Source organism: Helianthus annuus, chromosome 3, assembly GCF_002127325.2.
Source record: "Helianthus annuus cultivar XRQ/B chromosome 3, HanXRQr2.0-SUNRISE, whole genome shotgun sequence".
Taxonomy (NCBI): domain Eukaryota; kingdom Viridiplantae; phylum Streptophyta; class Magnoliopsida; order Asterales; family Asteraceae; genus Helianthus; species Helianthus annuus.
In genome coordinates this window covers 153883111-153900075 of record NC_035435.2, presented here as the reverse complement: position 1 = coordinate 153900075, position 16965 = coordinate 153883111, and positions in this window count along the sequence as shown.

Sequence of the window (16965 nt, the reverse complement as noted above, 5' to 3'; positions counted from 1 at the left end):
AACTAATATTATCTATAACAATATAGTTGAACTTACTATTCCTAAAAAATTGCAACACAATTTATATTTATCTAGTAATGATTGTAAATTTCTGGAGTATTTTGTTTATATTACTTGTTACAAAAATTGTTTATAAAATAATTATTTTTTTATAAAAAACAAAATGTTTTGTTTATAAATAAAGTAAAAAAACTGTTTTACACATGTAAAGTTTCATTTTTAATAAAAAAATAATAATCAAACGACAAAAAATAAAAGATAACTTGTTCTAGTTGTAAAGTAAGTTTATTTTGTTGGTTAAATGATAAAGTTTATAATTTTATTCTTTAAAGTTCATAACTTTTTTTTAAATATTCACATGGTACTCATCCAATAAACTTAAAGTTAATTTTTTTTTTATAAAAATAAAAAATAGTAGTTGACTCGTTAGTACGTTTTACATCTCTAACTTTAATTGTTAAATTTTGTTTTTATATATAAAAAAATTTATAATTTTATAAAATTTTAAAAATAGTTTTTATAAAAAAATAGGATGTTAATAGTTTATATCTTGATTAACTTTATATCATAGTAAGTTCAGTTTTTAGTTTAGCTTTAAAGTTTATTACTTTATTATTTTTTAATTAAGAAATACAGATTATTAGATGAATATCCAAGAATAACTGCAATATTTTATAATTTCAGTTTGACTATATCTAACTGCAATATCTATTTATTGCAACTTTAAGATATTAACTTATATAAACTTAGAATACTAACTTTATTTTTAACTTTATTAATATGGTCCTACATTATATTGACACCAAAAATAAAAAAAAACTTTATTCATACGTCTAGATCAAACATAACAACTGATAATGAAAAAAAAACATAAAACACTTGATGGATTTCATATAGACTGCATAAAATCCGTTCCGCTTCTGAATTGACACTTTAGGTATTTTTAATCGGGTTTTCTGGTTTGTGCTTGAATCGACAGTATCTTCTAATTCCTCTTTTTTGTCATTGTCCTCAGAATCGTCTAAATTAATAACTTCACTCTCTTTCCATTCAGAGAGTCTCTTGAATCTCTTCCTTTGAGTCTCAAAACTTCTGATCCTTAAAAAGGACAAAAATTGAATACAAAAGTTAAAAAAAAGATTAAATAAACATTAAAACTACATCTTCACTAAATTCATGTTGAAGATTAAACTGTATGCACTAAACATTGCACCATAAGAAATAATATCAACACTTTTATCACAATCATCCTACAATAAAACACACATATAATAACATAACGAACATGTTAATATGAAAGATATACGCAAAATTAATACTTAAAAACCAGCAAAATCAATACGTTAGAAGCTTGTTCAACAACTGGGTTGTTTAAATTGGCATGTTCATCATGCATCTGAATATGAAAAATCAAATAAGTTAACATTCACATAAAAGTAAATAAAAGAAAACAATTATTCACTGCTGCAATATAATAGAACTGACCTTAGAATTTTCAATCTCACATGCTTGGTTTTTCGCAACAATTAAATTCAGAACTGGATCCATTTTTTAATTTTGTTTAGCAATAGATACAGGGATGTCCGGCTATGTATTTATAGTAGTAACTATAGAAGTGCATTAGGGTTTAATTTTAGATTTGCCACCCCTTTATTTAGGAAGTTTGTTGTGGTTAGTTGTAAGTTTTTATAAGATATATCTAAGTATAGATATTAGGCAGTTTTAATAAAATAAAATGTGACACATAATATCTTCATTTTATGTTACGGGACTTTTAATTCTTTTTGTTTTTATTTGTATTTGTAGATTAGGCGCATTAGATCACAAGTATTAATTACTTGTACATTAAAGCATTATCGACTTGTACCTTTTAATCCGTGCATCGATATTGAACAAGACAACTATCGAAACGTCGACAAAAATGTGTAGGTCGTCATGCTATCTTTGGATTTTTTTTAAATAATATAGTTTATAAGATATGTCAAGAATTCATAAAAAAATATAAGTTTGTTGTGGAGGGTGAATTGTAACTAATTATCTATAATTTTGTTAAAACCTCAGGGATTTAAGTGTAATAAGTTTAGGGGCTAAAAAATAAATAGTGTTTAAAAGACCAAATTACCCTCATTTTAGGGGTCTTTCTATAAATAAAGGGAGGAAGAAGTTCTTATTTTTTGGGTATCTTAAAATACCCCTCCCTCATGTATTATAATATAGTATAGATTAAATAAAGGGTGAATTGCATATTTCCCCTTATAAAATGTTTTAATTGCATATTTATCCAACCCAAAATTAATATTGCATATATCCCTTTCATTAACTAATAAAATTGGAAATTTACCCAATTTGAATTATTATATTATACATATATTAAAAAACAAACTTAATGAACAGTAAATGAACATTTAATTTCCTTTTATAATTAGAATACAATAAACAGTAAAATCATCAATTATACATATATTATACATATATTAAAAAACAAACTTAATGAACAGTAAACTTAATTTCCTTTTATAATTAGAATACAATAAACAGTAAAATCATCAAGGGGATTAGTAAATGGTATCGGGTACCGGTACCAGTATCAAATTTATCAAACCGGGTATATTTTCGTTACCGAACCGGTACCGACTTTTGTTTATGTATAAAAAAGTACTTATCGTTAATATGTATGAACCCTATCAGCCCTCTTTCATTTGTGTGTTTATCTTTGTTCAATTTTGTTTATTTGTATTTGTTTACGTTCTTTGGGTTTTAAATGGGTTTTAAATGAATAAACTGTATGTTTGTGTTTGGTTAAAGTTAATGTCACTCTAAAAAATATATAATGACTATTCTACCCTTCATTTTATTAACACTCTAAAAAATTGCATACTTACCCATTTTTGCTAGTTTTCATGTCTTTTTCACAACTTTTTTGGTTTTTATTTGCTATTTAGCTTTTAATCGTTTCTTGTCTTTACCAAGTTGCCTTTTATTGCGTGTTTTAATTATGTCGTCTCTCACAAGCTAGATGAAAACAAATGCCAAAATTTTAATTCATCAAGAAATCAACCCGTGTTAGTGCTATATTTTCCATAACATCGATCTACATTATCCTATCCCATCTTGAATCAATCATTGGTGATATCAAACACAACAAACAAAAGTGGATTATAAACAATGAACAAGTGATGTTTGGCCTAGAGTGAAGATAAACGAAATAAAATAATGAATGTTGATTTTAATATACATGAGTGTTGATAAAACGGAAATCTAGAAGCAATATTATCCATGACAAAAACAACAATAATATACAAAGGGCCGAAGGGGTACAACTATCCATAATAAATTTATGCAGTATGACATTCAACTCCAATATATGCAGTATCACATTCGATGGTAATGGAAACTCCAGTCAATAGAAACTAGGCTGTGAAGTCGACTGAGAGAGACGTTACGTTGGCAGTGTAGTCGCCTGAAAGTGAAGAAACTGAAAAATCTATTTTAAACCTGTGATAATTGATTAGGATCTTTTAGTTTTGGAAAGGATAATTTAGTAATTTTTATATATAAGGGGAAATATGCAATTTTGATTTAGGCTTGGGTAAATATGCAATTGTGAGTCTTTTATAAGGGGAAATGTGCAACTCTCCCTTAAATAAAGGTAGTGTTATTATTTTTTGAATGGCTAATGTTACTCTCTCAAGCTCCTATATTTACAATTTTTTTTTTTGAACGGTTAACGGTTCACTCCCCTTAAGAAATTCGCCCGCATTGCGGGTTCGAATCCCAGGCCCCCCCTAAGGTCCAGCCGCACTGGAATTACCCAATATTGGTACCAGAGTGGACTCGAACCTGCACCCCTCCAGAAGAAACCCCCAAGGTAAATTACCATTTCTGGAATTAACCCAAGACCTCTCATTAAGAGGCAAGAGCCTCTACCAAATGAGCTAGCCCCATTTGTGAAAGATAGTGTTATTGTATTACAGAAATGTGATATCTATCTTCAGTTACCTAACTACATATTATATTTAATTAATGCAGTACTCATAAAAGGTCAAAATTACATTAATTATTAATTTATTTTTTGTATAAATATTTATTATTTGTTTATTAGATGTATCCAATGATTTATGTTATATATAAGTTCTTCGTAATCATGACTCTTAAATCATTTTGATCTCTCAAGCAAGTTAAAATGTTCATGAACAAAACTCTACTCTTGGTTATTGTTTTGAGCCCTTTTGCTTTGTGTGAGTTGCACGATCATTTAAATCGTTGATATGTATTTTAAGTGTTTGTTAATTCACATTAACTTTTTGTAGTCTATTCTATGTGAATTAAGTATTTGTTACTTCACACTGACTTTTTATAGGTTGTAGTCTATTCTATGTGAAAATACATACCATTTTATACATGAATCCGTTATTACTTATATATTTCATTAATTCACTATGCTTAATTTTCTTATGTAGGTATTCATGGAAACGACGACGACAATGAACCCAACACAAAGATGGATCTTGTGTCACCAAATCCTTATGTTGTATCAGCAAATCCCTATTTTCATGAAGTAAGTCGACGGGCATCTACGGATAATCCTAGTGGTATTGATGGAAACAACAATGACAACAAACTCAACACAAAAACGGATCTCGTGTCATCGAATCCCTATTTTGTGTCAGCAAATCCCTATTTTCATGAAGTAAGTCAACGGGCATCTACGAATAATCCTGATCGTGAAAGAAGTAATATTGGTACTTGTATACCTAGCATTTGCCCAGCCGGGATTTGCTATTGTTGCATACAAAAAAAGTATTGTGCGCCAACCTATGAATTGTGTATGATCGTATGTGCAATAGGTGTACCAAAATTTGCACCATAGTTTAAATAAAAAGATAATGATATTTGTGTTAACTATGTGTCAGATGTTATTATTCTCTTGTTTTTTTTTTTTTTGTTATTATAATCTATATTTATATAGATATTTAAATTATTAAGTGATACAAAAATATCTATTCATAAAATCACAACATTACTAACAAGCCCTGCTTGCATATTTTAAATGATACACGGGATACTAAATGATATTGGTGTTAACTATGATAAGCCCATTTTGATCACACATTTCAATTATTTCTGGAATATTGGATTTTAATAATCACAACTATTCGCCGTTGACCTTCAACAGTTCCAACTTAAAAAATAACCACTGACAATCCCAATTATTAACATATTGGCCTCCAATGGACCCTGACTAACAGGACCCTAACGCTGTTAGTCTCCGGTCGCCGGGAAAACGTTTTTGGTCGGAAAACTCCATTTTGGCTGGAAAACTCAACTTTTTCGTCTCAAACCTCTTTGTAACCTTACTACAGACCTTTAGAACCTTTTTATAGTAAAAGCCCCAATTATTGAGGTCTCCGGAAAACTTCTTTTTGTCCGGAAAAAAATTCACTTTTTGGCCGGAAAAACTCAACATTTTCGTACCAAACCTCTTTGTAACCTTAGATAGGACCTTTAGGAACCTTTTCCTGGCCAAAAACGTTTTTCCGGCGACCGGAGAATAACAGTGTTAGGAATCTGTTAGTCAGGGTCCATTGGAGGCCAATATGTTAATAGTTGGAACTGCCAGTGGTTATTTTTAAAGTTGAGACTGTTGATGGCCAACGACGAATAGTTGATATTACTAAAATCCAATATTCTTTAAAAATATAAACCCGGCTGTACTTTTTGTTAAAGTTTGTATTCTGCAAACATCTTAGATCAAGATAATTGCAAGCTGAGGATGGCATTTATTTTACCTGTTGCTCAAATTCCAGTTTATATGTATAATTGATTCATTTTAGTTATTGACTGCAGAGCCATTGCAGCAAGATTTTGGCCAGCTTGCACTTTATCAAGGCAAGGAAGGGTGCGGTTTCTATTCAATGAGCATGGAGGGGAAAAGTTGCTTGTAAAGAGCTACAAAAACTCAAGATGGTATAGCTAGGTCTCAAAACGTCTAATCCTCGAGTTAGGCTATTAAAACCTTATTTTGCATATGTATTATGTTAGGATTACTTGGGTCTATGATGTTTTGATTTGTAGATTTTAAGTGATGTTTTATATAATTTGAAAGTTCGATAATGCATAGATTCTAAAAATATAAACATTATTAGCAGGTTTCAAATAGAAAATGGCTGCAAAAAAAAAAAAAAAAAAAAAAAAGTGACCGCAAAACGGTCAGAAGTTTGTAAAAAGCAAGAGGTCGGTAAACAGTTGCAAGTTTGTAAAAGGTAAGCGATCGCAACTAGACCGTCTCACAAAACCAAAGAAAGCAGTCACACAATTTGCGACCGCTCTTTCGGTTGCAAAATCTGATCGCAAACATGTAGCAGCGGTTGCAAGTTGCTCGCAATAGGGCAATTGCTATGTGTATTTTTCCGACCGTATATTTGGTCACAAAACAGTCGCAACAAGGCAATTGCGACTGTTTTGTGACTGTAAATGCATTCCCAAATACCCAGTTTTCTAGTAGTGAATGCAAAGACTAATAATGATTATAAATATAAGAAAATGTCTGATTTCATTAAATCTTTTGCAGCGCTGGAGATATTACTAAAAGATCATGCTGGAAAGTATGAAACTGGGAATGAAATTTTCCTGGTACCGATTCTTTCTTTTTTGTATATACTCTAGCATCATCCTAAGCTGATCACTTAAAAGTAGTCACGTGTAGAGCACATGACCACTGAACAACTTGGCGGTTGAGGCGTTGAATCGCTGATGAAGTTTGATGTACTGTATATCGTGGTGCTGGCTTTGGTGTTCCCGACAACCAAAGGCTCAACAGCACTTTGGGACTTCACCCGATTCAGGTTGCTTTGCAGGTTGCGCTTTCGTAGCTTGATGGGGGCATGGAGCCTATTGTTTTTTGTAGGATTTGATCCAAGAACAAGTAAATAGCAACACGTTTTATACCTTTATGTGTATGCTACTATAGAAGGTTTTAGTGAATTACCATATAATTAACGAACTATAGTTTGTAAAATTCATTTCAAAAGTACATGTTAAAGTCGGCGCGATTTGAGATGGGCAATCTCCAACATACAATACTTGAAAAATTACTGAACAAGAATAAAAAACATGAGAATGCGATCCTATAAACTGCCCCACTCAGCCACTTTTCTTTGCAACCGGGCCATGAATAATTCCTGCCAAAATATGGCCATCTGCAGTGCTTTCTGGTTCTTTGCTTTGGACTGGACCTGTTTCTTTCCACGCTACAACTTCTATGTCAATGAAGGTACCCATGTCATCAAATGAAACAGTATATTTTGGGTCAGCTGTAACTTCTATATATTGATATGATCTATCTCTAAAATGTTGAACCCATTTGAACATGCAAGAAACTGCACCATTGATAGCGTCGCCACACACAAGTAATTTTCAGCCAGGAAAAGCATCCCAGTGATACAGAGGCCCGCTATTACAGGAAGCAGGCTGTTATTATCATATTCTCCTACTGGACACACTCTTTGGTCTGCATCAACTTCAGTTAAATGGCGGGAACTGGTGTGCTAACAATCTCACTTGTAACTTTACCACCATTTATTTTATTTTTTTTTACTTTCTGACGAGGTATAACCCGGTTTACCCAAGTTAAATCGGTTGCCTCGGAACTAACATAATAAAATATGGTAAATAACTAAATCAATACAGAATCTTCAAAGAATGTGGAGATTCTCATTGATTAACCAAATCTTCTATTTTACGGAAGAGTTTTTTTAACTCAAATACAATTCCCAAAGGGAAACCCTAATCACCACCAACTAAAAATAGGGTCTCCTCCCCTATATTCTACAGATTGTATTCTAACCCTAAACTCTCTTTCTACATACTATTATTCTCTTGCATACATGCCAATCCAATACTAATACTGACTTGAGCGTCGGAGGGTGGTCTGATGCGTGTGTAGTGTAATATAATTTAGATATATAATTAAGCCCTTTTTACACCTTTAGCCAAGTTTTAAATTTATAAAACACGATATTCACTAACACTAAACACACATATGGGCAAGTGCACCCATCGTGGACGTAGTATAGTGTTGGTAAGATACCGAGGTCGTCCAAGGACACAAGAGCTTTTAATACCGGTTTATCCTCAACGTCTAATCAAATCAAAAATTAGAAAAAATGTTTTTAAACTAAGAAAATAAAAACTAAGTAAATGCTGAAAAATAAAAATAAAATAAAAACAGATAGACAAGATGAATCACTTGGCTCCGACTCGTGTATTAGTATAACCTTTGATTATTTTCGCACTTTTGCACTTGTTTAAGAGATTATCTTAGTTATTGTAGTAGGCCCCTCTTTTGAAGGCGACGTTACCCTCAACCCAGTAGTTTGAGTCAGCAAGGATACAATCCTAAAGGGTTGGATTATTGGAAGATAATGAATTAAGTTATTAATGCAAATTATGGTAGGCCCCGCTTTTGGCGGTGACGTTACCCTCGGCTAAGTAGTCTGAGTCAGCAGGGATACAGTCCTAAATAGCCGGGTTATAGTATTAATAGTAGTTAACTTATGAGGGGGTCAAAGAGTTTGGATCCCCGCCATCCAATACCTATGGGCATTGAAGGAGGTCCTACTAAATTTGACCCAAGTCCCTTGCAGGACCTCTAAACGCTGAACAAGGGCAAGACTCCTACCAAACCGTTCCCTTAACCCCCGACCAGGTAGCCAACATACCTCCATATAGACCGTGGAGATATGAATGGTGAAAATCTTTTATTTTATATAGACAGTAAAATAATGCCAAGACACCACGGACAAACGATAAGGAAAGATCACCTTCAACATAAGCAACTAGTTATTAAAGTCATTAATACAAAACCAAATAAAAAGTGCAAAAGATTAAAAATAAAAAGTATTATACTAAACACTTGTCTTCACCAAGTGATGTAAGAGACTTAGGCAAACATGGCCTTGATTGTCAAGAACTCTTACGATCAATCTTGGATCCCGAGATGACTCACACACTCTACGATGGACAATGGATGATGGTGGTGGATGATGGTGTTATGGTGGTGGTGGGTGGTGGATGAAGTGTGAGAGAGGTGGTGTGCCAAGGGATGAGTTGGAATGAAACCAAGCACTCCTATTTATAGGCTGAACAGAAGGTGGGGGAAGGCCCCGTGTCCGCTGGACACGCCCCCGTGCCCGTCTGACACTATCTCTCTTCATTAATTGTAATTCGCAATTACAATTAATGCGCCTGCTGTACTTTCACCACGCCCCCGTGCTCACTGGACACGGCCCCGTGGTGGGCAATAGAAGCTTCTACAGGTTTGTCTTTTCTGCTGCTTCTTGGGCACGGCCCCGTGCTGGCTGAGCACGGGGCGTGTTCAGGCTTCTGTTTTCTCTTCTTTGCTTGGGAAGATGCCGTTGAGGGTTCGGGCAGTCTACTTTTATTCCTTTTCTTGTATTTTTGTTAGAATTAGCTGTCTTTTTGCTTCTTTTGTGAATTTGAGCTCATTTCATCCTGAAAATACAAAAGGAAGACAAAAACACTCTTTTTCCAACATTAGTACTTAAAAAGGGTTAGTTTTATGCCTAAATTGATGTAATTTATATGTTGCATTTTACACACATCAAATACCCCACACTTGAACTTTTGCTTGTCCTCAAGCAAAACTCTTTAAATGTGGCTTACACTCCCAAATGGAATAGGTAGAAGAGAAGGTTTTTGGCTTGTCATAGAGTGTCGGGAATCCAAGATCTTTTTGGGTTTTATTTTTATTTATTTACAATCCTATTCGTTATGATTTATTTAGAACGTTTCATAGGATAAATTACTTATTTGGGCATAACATGCCTTTTTAAAATTCCATTTATATATAAGTTCACATACCTCACGGGAAAAATCACTCAACACTCGGCCGAAGGTATATTTTTTTAGTGAATCACTCGAGAGCGGCATGGAACTTACGCCTTCCATAGGCTTGCCAAGCAATCAATCCTCCTCCTTTTTAACTTTATACCTTTGTAAATATCAAGAGGACTTTTTGGGTGAAAGGTTAGGCTTGGGCTAAAGGTGGGTGGTTGGATTAGTGGTTAGTAAAAAGGGCGAAAAGCGTAAAAAGCGTCGGTTTTCGTAACACATTTTGTTTTTAGTGACTTTTTATTTTGAAGTATTTCTCCAAACAAGCTTTTGTTTGCATAGCTTTGTTTGTTTTTTTTTTTTTTACTTCATCATTTTTTTTTTAGTCACATAAAAGATCGAGCTTGCGAAAAACCGAGCTTGTTACTAAAATAAAGAGTGAAAAATAAAAAGGGTTTTTGGTGGGTAAAAAGGGTTTAGGGTGAAGAAACGAAAGGTTTAGGCTCAAAGGGGTTAACTAGGGGGATTTTGGGTAGGTGGTAAAAAAGATTGAAAAATAATGGTGTAGAAAGAAAAAATGGTTAGTCCTAATGCCTCCATCATTTACTTACTTGGGTTTAAGTTGGTAAGGACCGGGAATGAATCGTCGTGGCAAGTTCTAGAGTTGTAAGAACCAAGCGGCTATTCACACAAGAAACGAAAAATGAGCATTTAGTCTAAAGATGTAAATTTGTATGCTCAATAAAGGCTCAAAACTCACTTTTGTGGGAATGGGTTTTTAATGTGATCAAGTATATATAATCAAATTTTAACTAGACTTGTTATGTTGTTTCATAATTTTCTTATGTTGGTTCTTGTTATTACGACGCTCTCGGTTGTAAATTTTATAAAAACATAACCTTATTAATCTTGTGATTCCTAACTTAAACTTTAGACAACAAAAAAAAATGAAAATTTTTTTTGCAAAAAATTTGGGGTGTTTAGCGGTTCCAATAGAGTTTTGTGTAAGGCTTGTTGTTAGGACTCGCAAAATTTCAAAGTGTTAGCTTCCCCCCCACACTTAAATTACACATTGTCCTCAATGTGTCCCAAAAATAAATTTTTAGGTTGATTGGATGTGTAATGTGGTGTTAAAAAGCAAAGATTTATGTTACTGGCAGTCTGGACACGGCCCCGTGTTCGCTGGACACGACCCCGTGTTGAACTGCCAGTATCGAAAACTTACAGAAGGCGAACACGGGGGCGTGTTGGTTAGACACGGCCCCGTGTCTGGCAAATAATTGCAGGTCAGTAACCAAACAGCAGGTCTGGGAGATGAACACGGGGGCGTGTCGGCTGGACACGTCCCCGTGTGGACAGTCTGTGAGCCTGAAAAACAGGTTTCGTCTCCCGGTTTCTCCATTTTGGGCCTGTAAGTGCTAAGGTTTAGCACTCTAACCCTTGATTTGTACCTGTTTCATTACTCAATACCACACCAAGCAAACATAAAACATCCTACATTACCATAGTTAATTGTCTCCAAGCATAAAGTAAAATAAAAATAAAACGGAAATAAAAAGTAGTCAAGGAAAGTAAATTGTTCAACAAGTGGCACGCAGGCCATAAATTGTTCGATAGAAAAAGGGTACTTAAACCTGTGGGCTCACCATCAACCCGCTCCTTATCCCTTCAAACGTCCATGTCTTCATCGCTATCATCACCTCCATCCCCATGCCCCGCCATGTACTCCCGGATGCTACCGATATCGTCTTGTATATCGTTGATGTTGCGTTCAATAGCTCCAACCTGGTGGTATGTGTTGTTGGCTAGGTTGTAGGTGTTCCTGGTACACATGAGGTTTTCCTGCAAAAGATCATGTAAGCTTTGAAAGTTAGGAAAACCGCCTCCTTGTGAGGAGGATTAACCCAGATCACCATGGGGTTGGTACTGGTAGTGGGGAGGTGGTGCGTGGAGAACTAGGGCCTCCTGTGGGTTCCATGCATAGCCTTGTGTCCTTTGGAAGCTCACCGTCCCATCTTCCGCCTCATAAAGTAAGTTCATGGCTCGGCAAATGTGGTAGTCAACTCGTCCCGACCATGGACTCCTTTCAAAGGACCTTGGAATTCTCGTGAAATGCTTGAAAAGACGGTACACCCATCCCCCAAAGAAGATAGGTGTTGGAGCTCGAGCAAGGCGATTGAGATGCATGTTTCGCAACAGGAGATATGGAACATCGAGAGGCTTTCGGTTGTGGATGCAGTGAAGGACAACCAAATCTTTCAACCCCACAACGCCACTACTGTCGTGACGTTGGTTCAGCGAGTAGGTGAGGAGCCTGTGAATGTAGCGGTATAGCGGGTCCCTCAGTTTGGTGCTCTTAGTGCTGCTAGGGTTGTAGATTCCTTCACCGATTTGAGCCCATGCGGCTTGACGTTCGGTCTCATCCAAGTCTCGTAATCCCCCAGTGTTCTCCTCATTTCCCGATTCCTCTTCACCGTATAGTCCTATTATAGATCCAAACTGTGCCATGGAGATTGAGTACGTTGTCCCGCCACACCGAAATGCGACCCCTTCATTGTCAAACGGGTCACACCTCGAATTGAAAGCGAAAGTACTGTAAAACTCCATTGTGCATTGATGCACCGACCGAAGCCGAGTGTTCAATGCAACTGCTAGTGGCCCTGTCACGATGTTGTTGAATCGGTCTAGTTGGTTCACCATGGTTAACAAGTCCGTACATGCTCGCCTAGGGTACTCCTCGGGTCTTGTTTGGAGTATTTCATATCGCGCCCTAGCATCGAGTTCGCTTGCATTGAACCTTGTGAACTTTGACATCTGAAAGAATACACCAGAAGTTAGTACGAAACAAAGACATTTTTAAAGAAACTGCAGACAGTGGGCTGGACACGGCCCCGTGTTCAGCGGACACGGCCCCGTGTCCAGGCGTCTGTAACCCAAAAACTTCATTTTTCGTCCCGGTTCCGAAAACCTGAAAATTTTTAGCCCAATAGTTGCGGTTTCCCCCGAAAATGAAACCCTAAGTGTCGTTTTTCCCAAAACAAACCATTTACCCTTCCAATTTCGTCTTTTTCGGTTCAAAAACAAGGGTTTGGGGTTTTAGTAGGAAATCGAACGAATCTATCAACAATACATGTTTATTTACTTTCTACTACACTAATCTAAACTACTACTAACAGATTGCATCAAAAATTTGAAGTTCGATCCGGATGAACACGAAGAACCCTAGATTTTTCCCAAATTTTTGATGTTTTAACTACATGCAAGTAACTAATCTAACTACTAAAGATGATAGAATCATACCTTGATGTTGTTAAACGTGGTAGTGACGTCGGAAATCTGCGGAAAATCGCCTGGAACCAGAGCGTTTTCGGTAAAACGGGGCGTGTGGAATGAGGTAACTGTTATGAAAAGAGGGTTTTATCCCGACAGTTGCCTCGACACGGCCCCGTGTCCAGCGGACACGGCCTCGTGCCGAGCAAAGTTTTAAATTTTTTTTTGTGCTCGTGTGCATGCCCCTTTTTCCGAAAATGGTTAGAAGACTTACCGGTTGTTTTTGACGTACACTTGCCTGTTTGTAACATGTCGGGTATGATGTTGAGTTTATTCGTTAACCGGTTGAAGCGAGATTTCCTCTTCCTCATCCTCAATGGATCCTCGGTAGAGTTTCAGCCGTTGGCCATTGACTTTAAATGGTATCCCATTTCGAGCTTTAATTTCTACAGCACCGTGAGGAAAAACATGGGTGACGGAAAAAGGTCCTGACCACCTAGATTTTAGTTTACCAGGAAATAATCGAAGTCGTGAATTAAACAATAGAACTTGATCTCCTACCCGAAATTCATTAGACTTAATATATTTATCATGTAAATTTTTCATTCTTTCCTTATAAATTTCGGAGTTAGAATATGCATAATTCCTTAGTTTGTCTAATTCATTCATTTGACAAAATCGATTTTTACCGGCAGTTTCTAAGTCTAAGTTTACATTTTTTATTGCCCAGTAGGCTCTGTGAGCTATTTCTACTGGCAAGTGACAACTTTTTCCATAGACGAGCTTATATGGGGTCGTGCCTATAGTGGTTTTATAAGCAGTTCGAAAGGCCCATAAAGCATCGTCTAATTTGTCGGCCCATTCCTTTTTATTTAGTCCTACGGTTTTTTCAAGTATTCGTTTTAAACCTCGATTAGTCACTTCGGCTTGCCCATTTGTTTGAGGGTGATACGCTGTTGAGACCCGGTGATAGACCCCATACCTTGTTAATATTTTTTCGAGTTGATGATTGCAAAAATGGGTACCTCTATCACTTATCAAAGCTTGGTGTCCCGAAACGAGAAAATAATTTTTTCAGAAATTTTACCACTACTCTTCCATCATTTGTTGGAAGAGCTTCAGCCTCCCCCCATTTAGACAAATAATCGTCTGCCACAAGTATATATTTGTTTCCTCTTGACGGTGGGAAAGGTCCCATGAAATCGAGTCCCCACATCAAAGATTTCACAAACGAGAATGCCATTTTGGGGCATTTCGTTTTTGGAAGAAATATTACCTGATCTTTGGCAAGCATCACATGTCTTTACAAGGTTTTGTGCATCCTTGTAAATGGTTGGCCAATAAAACCCTGAATCAAATACCTTTCGTGCGGTACTTGCGGCACCATGATGTCCTCCGTATGGACCTTCATGACAGTGACGGAGAATTCTTCGTGCTTCATTACCATGGACACACCTTCGGATGAGCTGGTCGGCACACATTTTGAAAAGATAAGGGTCTTCCCAAAAAGTAATGCTTTACATCAGCAAAGAATTTCTTTCTTTGATGATGCGGCCATCCTTTGGTGACTATACCGCTAGCTAGATAATTAGCATAATCGGCATACCATGACTCTTGTCTACTCTCCATCATCTCCAAGGACTCGGTGGGAAATTTTTCGTTGATTTGTTCGTCCCTGGTCGCTTCCAAAGCTGGGTCTTCTAGGCTCGAGAGATGATCTGCAGCAGTGTTTTCTGCTCCTCTTTTGTCCTTGATTTCGATGTCGAATTCTTGGAGGAGTAGAATCCATCTGATCAAACGGGGTTTTGCATCTTGTTTCTTGAAGAGGTACCTGATGGCTGCATGGTCTGTATAGACTACAGTTTTAGAAAGAACAAGGTAAGAACGGAATTTATCAAAAGCAAACACCACTGCTAGTAATTCTTTTTCTGTAGTTGTATAATTTTCTTGTGCATCATTAAGCGTTTTACTAGCATAATAAATTGGGTGGAAATGCTTTTCTTTTCTTTGTCCCAAGACTGCTCCAACGGCAAAGTCACCTGCATCACACATGATTTCGAAAGGAAATTTCTAATCGGGCGCTATCATGATAGGTGCATTGACTAGCATTTCTTTGAGGGTTAGAAATGCTTGATTGCATTCCTTGTTAAAGATGAAAGGTGCATCTTTTTCAAGTAATTTTGTTAGAGACCTTGAAATTTTTGAAAAGTCCTTGATAAACCTTCTATAAAATCCGGCATGCCCTAAGAAGCTTCTGATTGCTCTTACGGAGGACGGTGGAGGTAATCGAGAAATAGTTTCTATTTTTGCTCTGTTACCATGAAATGGCATTTTTCCCAGTTAAGGGCGAGGTTAGTTTCCTCACATCGGGATAGCATTCGTTCAAGATTATCGAGGCATTGGTCATATGAGTCTCCAAAGATGGAAAATTCGTCCATGAAGACTTCCATTGTCTTTTCTATCATATCATGGAAAATGGCTACCATACAACGTTGGAATGTTGCAGGTTCATTACATAGACCGAATGGCATGCGTCGATATGCGAAAGTTCCGTAGGGGCATGTGAAAGTTGTTTTCTCTTGGTCTTCTGGTGCTATCAGTATTTGAAAGTAACCTGAAAAACCATCTAAGAAACAATAAAATTTATGACCGGATAGTCGTTCTAACATTTGATCAATGAAAGGCAAAGGAAAGTGGTCTTTCCTTGTTGCTTCATTTAATCGCCTATAGTCTATACAAACTCTCCATCTTGTGACGGTTCTTGTCGGTATTAATTCATTTTTCTCATTAGTTATTACCGTCATACCTCCTTTCTTTGGGACTACTTGGACGGGACTTACCCACGGACTATCGGAGATAGGGTAGATTAGTCCGGCGTCAAGTAGCTTGATGACTTCATTCTTAACCACTTCTTGAACATTAGGATTCACTCTTCGTTGTGGTTGAATTACTGTTTTGTAGTCATCATTCATTAAAATTTTGTGCGTGCACATGGAAGGACTTATTCCTTTAATATCTACAAGCTTCCAAGCGATCGCGTTTTTATGTTTTTTTAAGAAGATTAACTAATTTTTCTTTTTCTATGTTACTTAATTTAGAAGAAATAATTACAGGTAAACCACCATCTTTGTCTAGAAAAGCATATTCCAAACCTTTAGGAAGTTCTTTGAGCTCAATGGGTGGGTCTTTAGAAGACACCTTATTCTATGGCTCATCTAGATCAAGAAACTTAAAGGTTTGTTCTATGGCGATCTCTTCTTCAACAAAGTGGTCATCTTCTTTAGTTGTATCGGGTGGCTCAGCTTCGTCTTCAATTAGGGGGTCATTATTGCCAAAAGGATATTTCATTGAACGCTCAAGATCTATGCTCCTTTTGAATGCCCCTAACTGAAGAGGTAGATTGTTGAATTTCCGGTTTTTCAAAGCCTTATGAGTTTGTACAAAAGGTTTTTCCAAGACTAGAGGGGCGTCATCAAGGATGACAAAGTCGGTTGGAATTACCATTTGATTTGTTTGAACCAAAACATCCTCAACTACACCGATTGATTTTATCACTTTTCGATCGGATAGAAAAATGGGTATTTGAAGTGGAGTAAAATCACTAATACTTAATTTTTCAAAAATGTAGTTAGGCATTATGTTAACACAAAGATCTTTGTCAATGGTGATATTACTAATAAATGAATTTTGAAAGAAACATGGAACCGGTGTAATGTTAATTTCAAAAGGGTCTTCTTTTATTAGCGAGGTTTGATCATTAGTTAACTTAACACTCACTATTTCTTTGATTTTAGCACTAGTGTTTAACTCTTTTAAAAACTTGGCATGAGGGGTTACTAAACA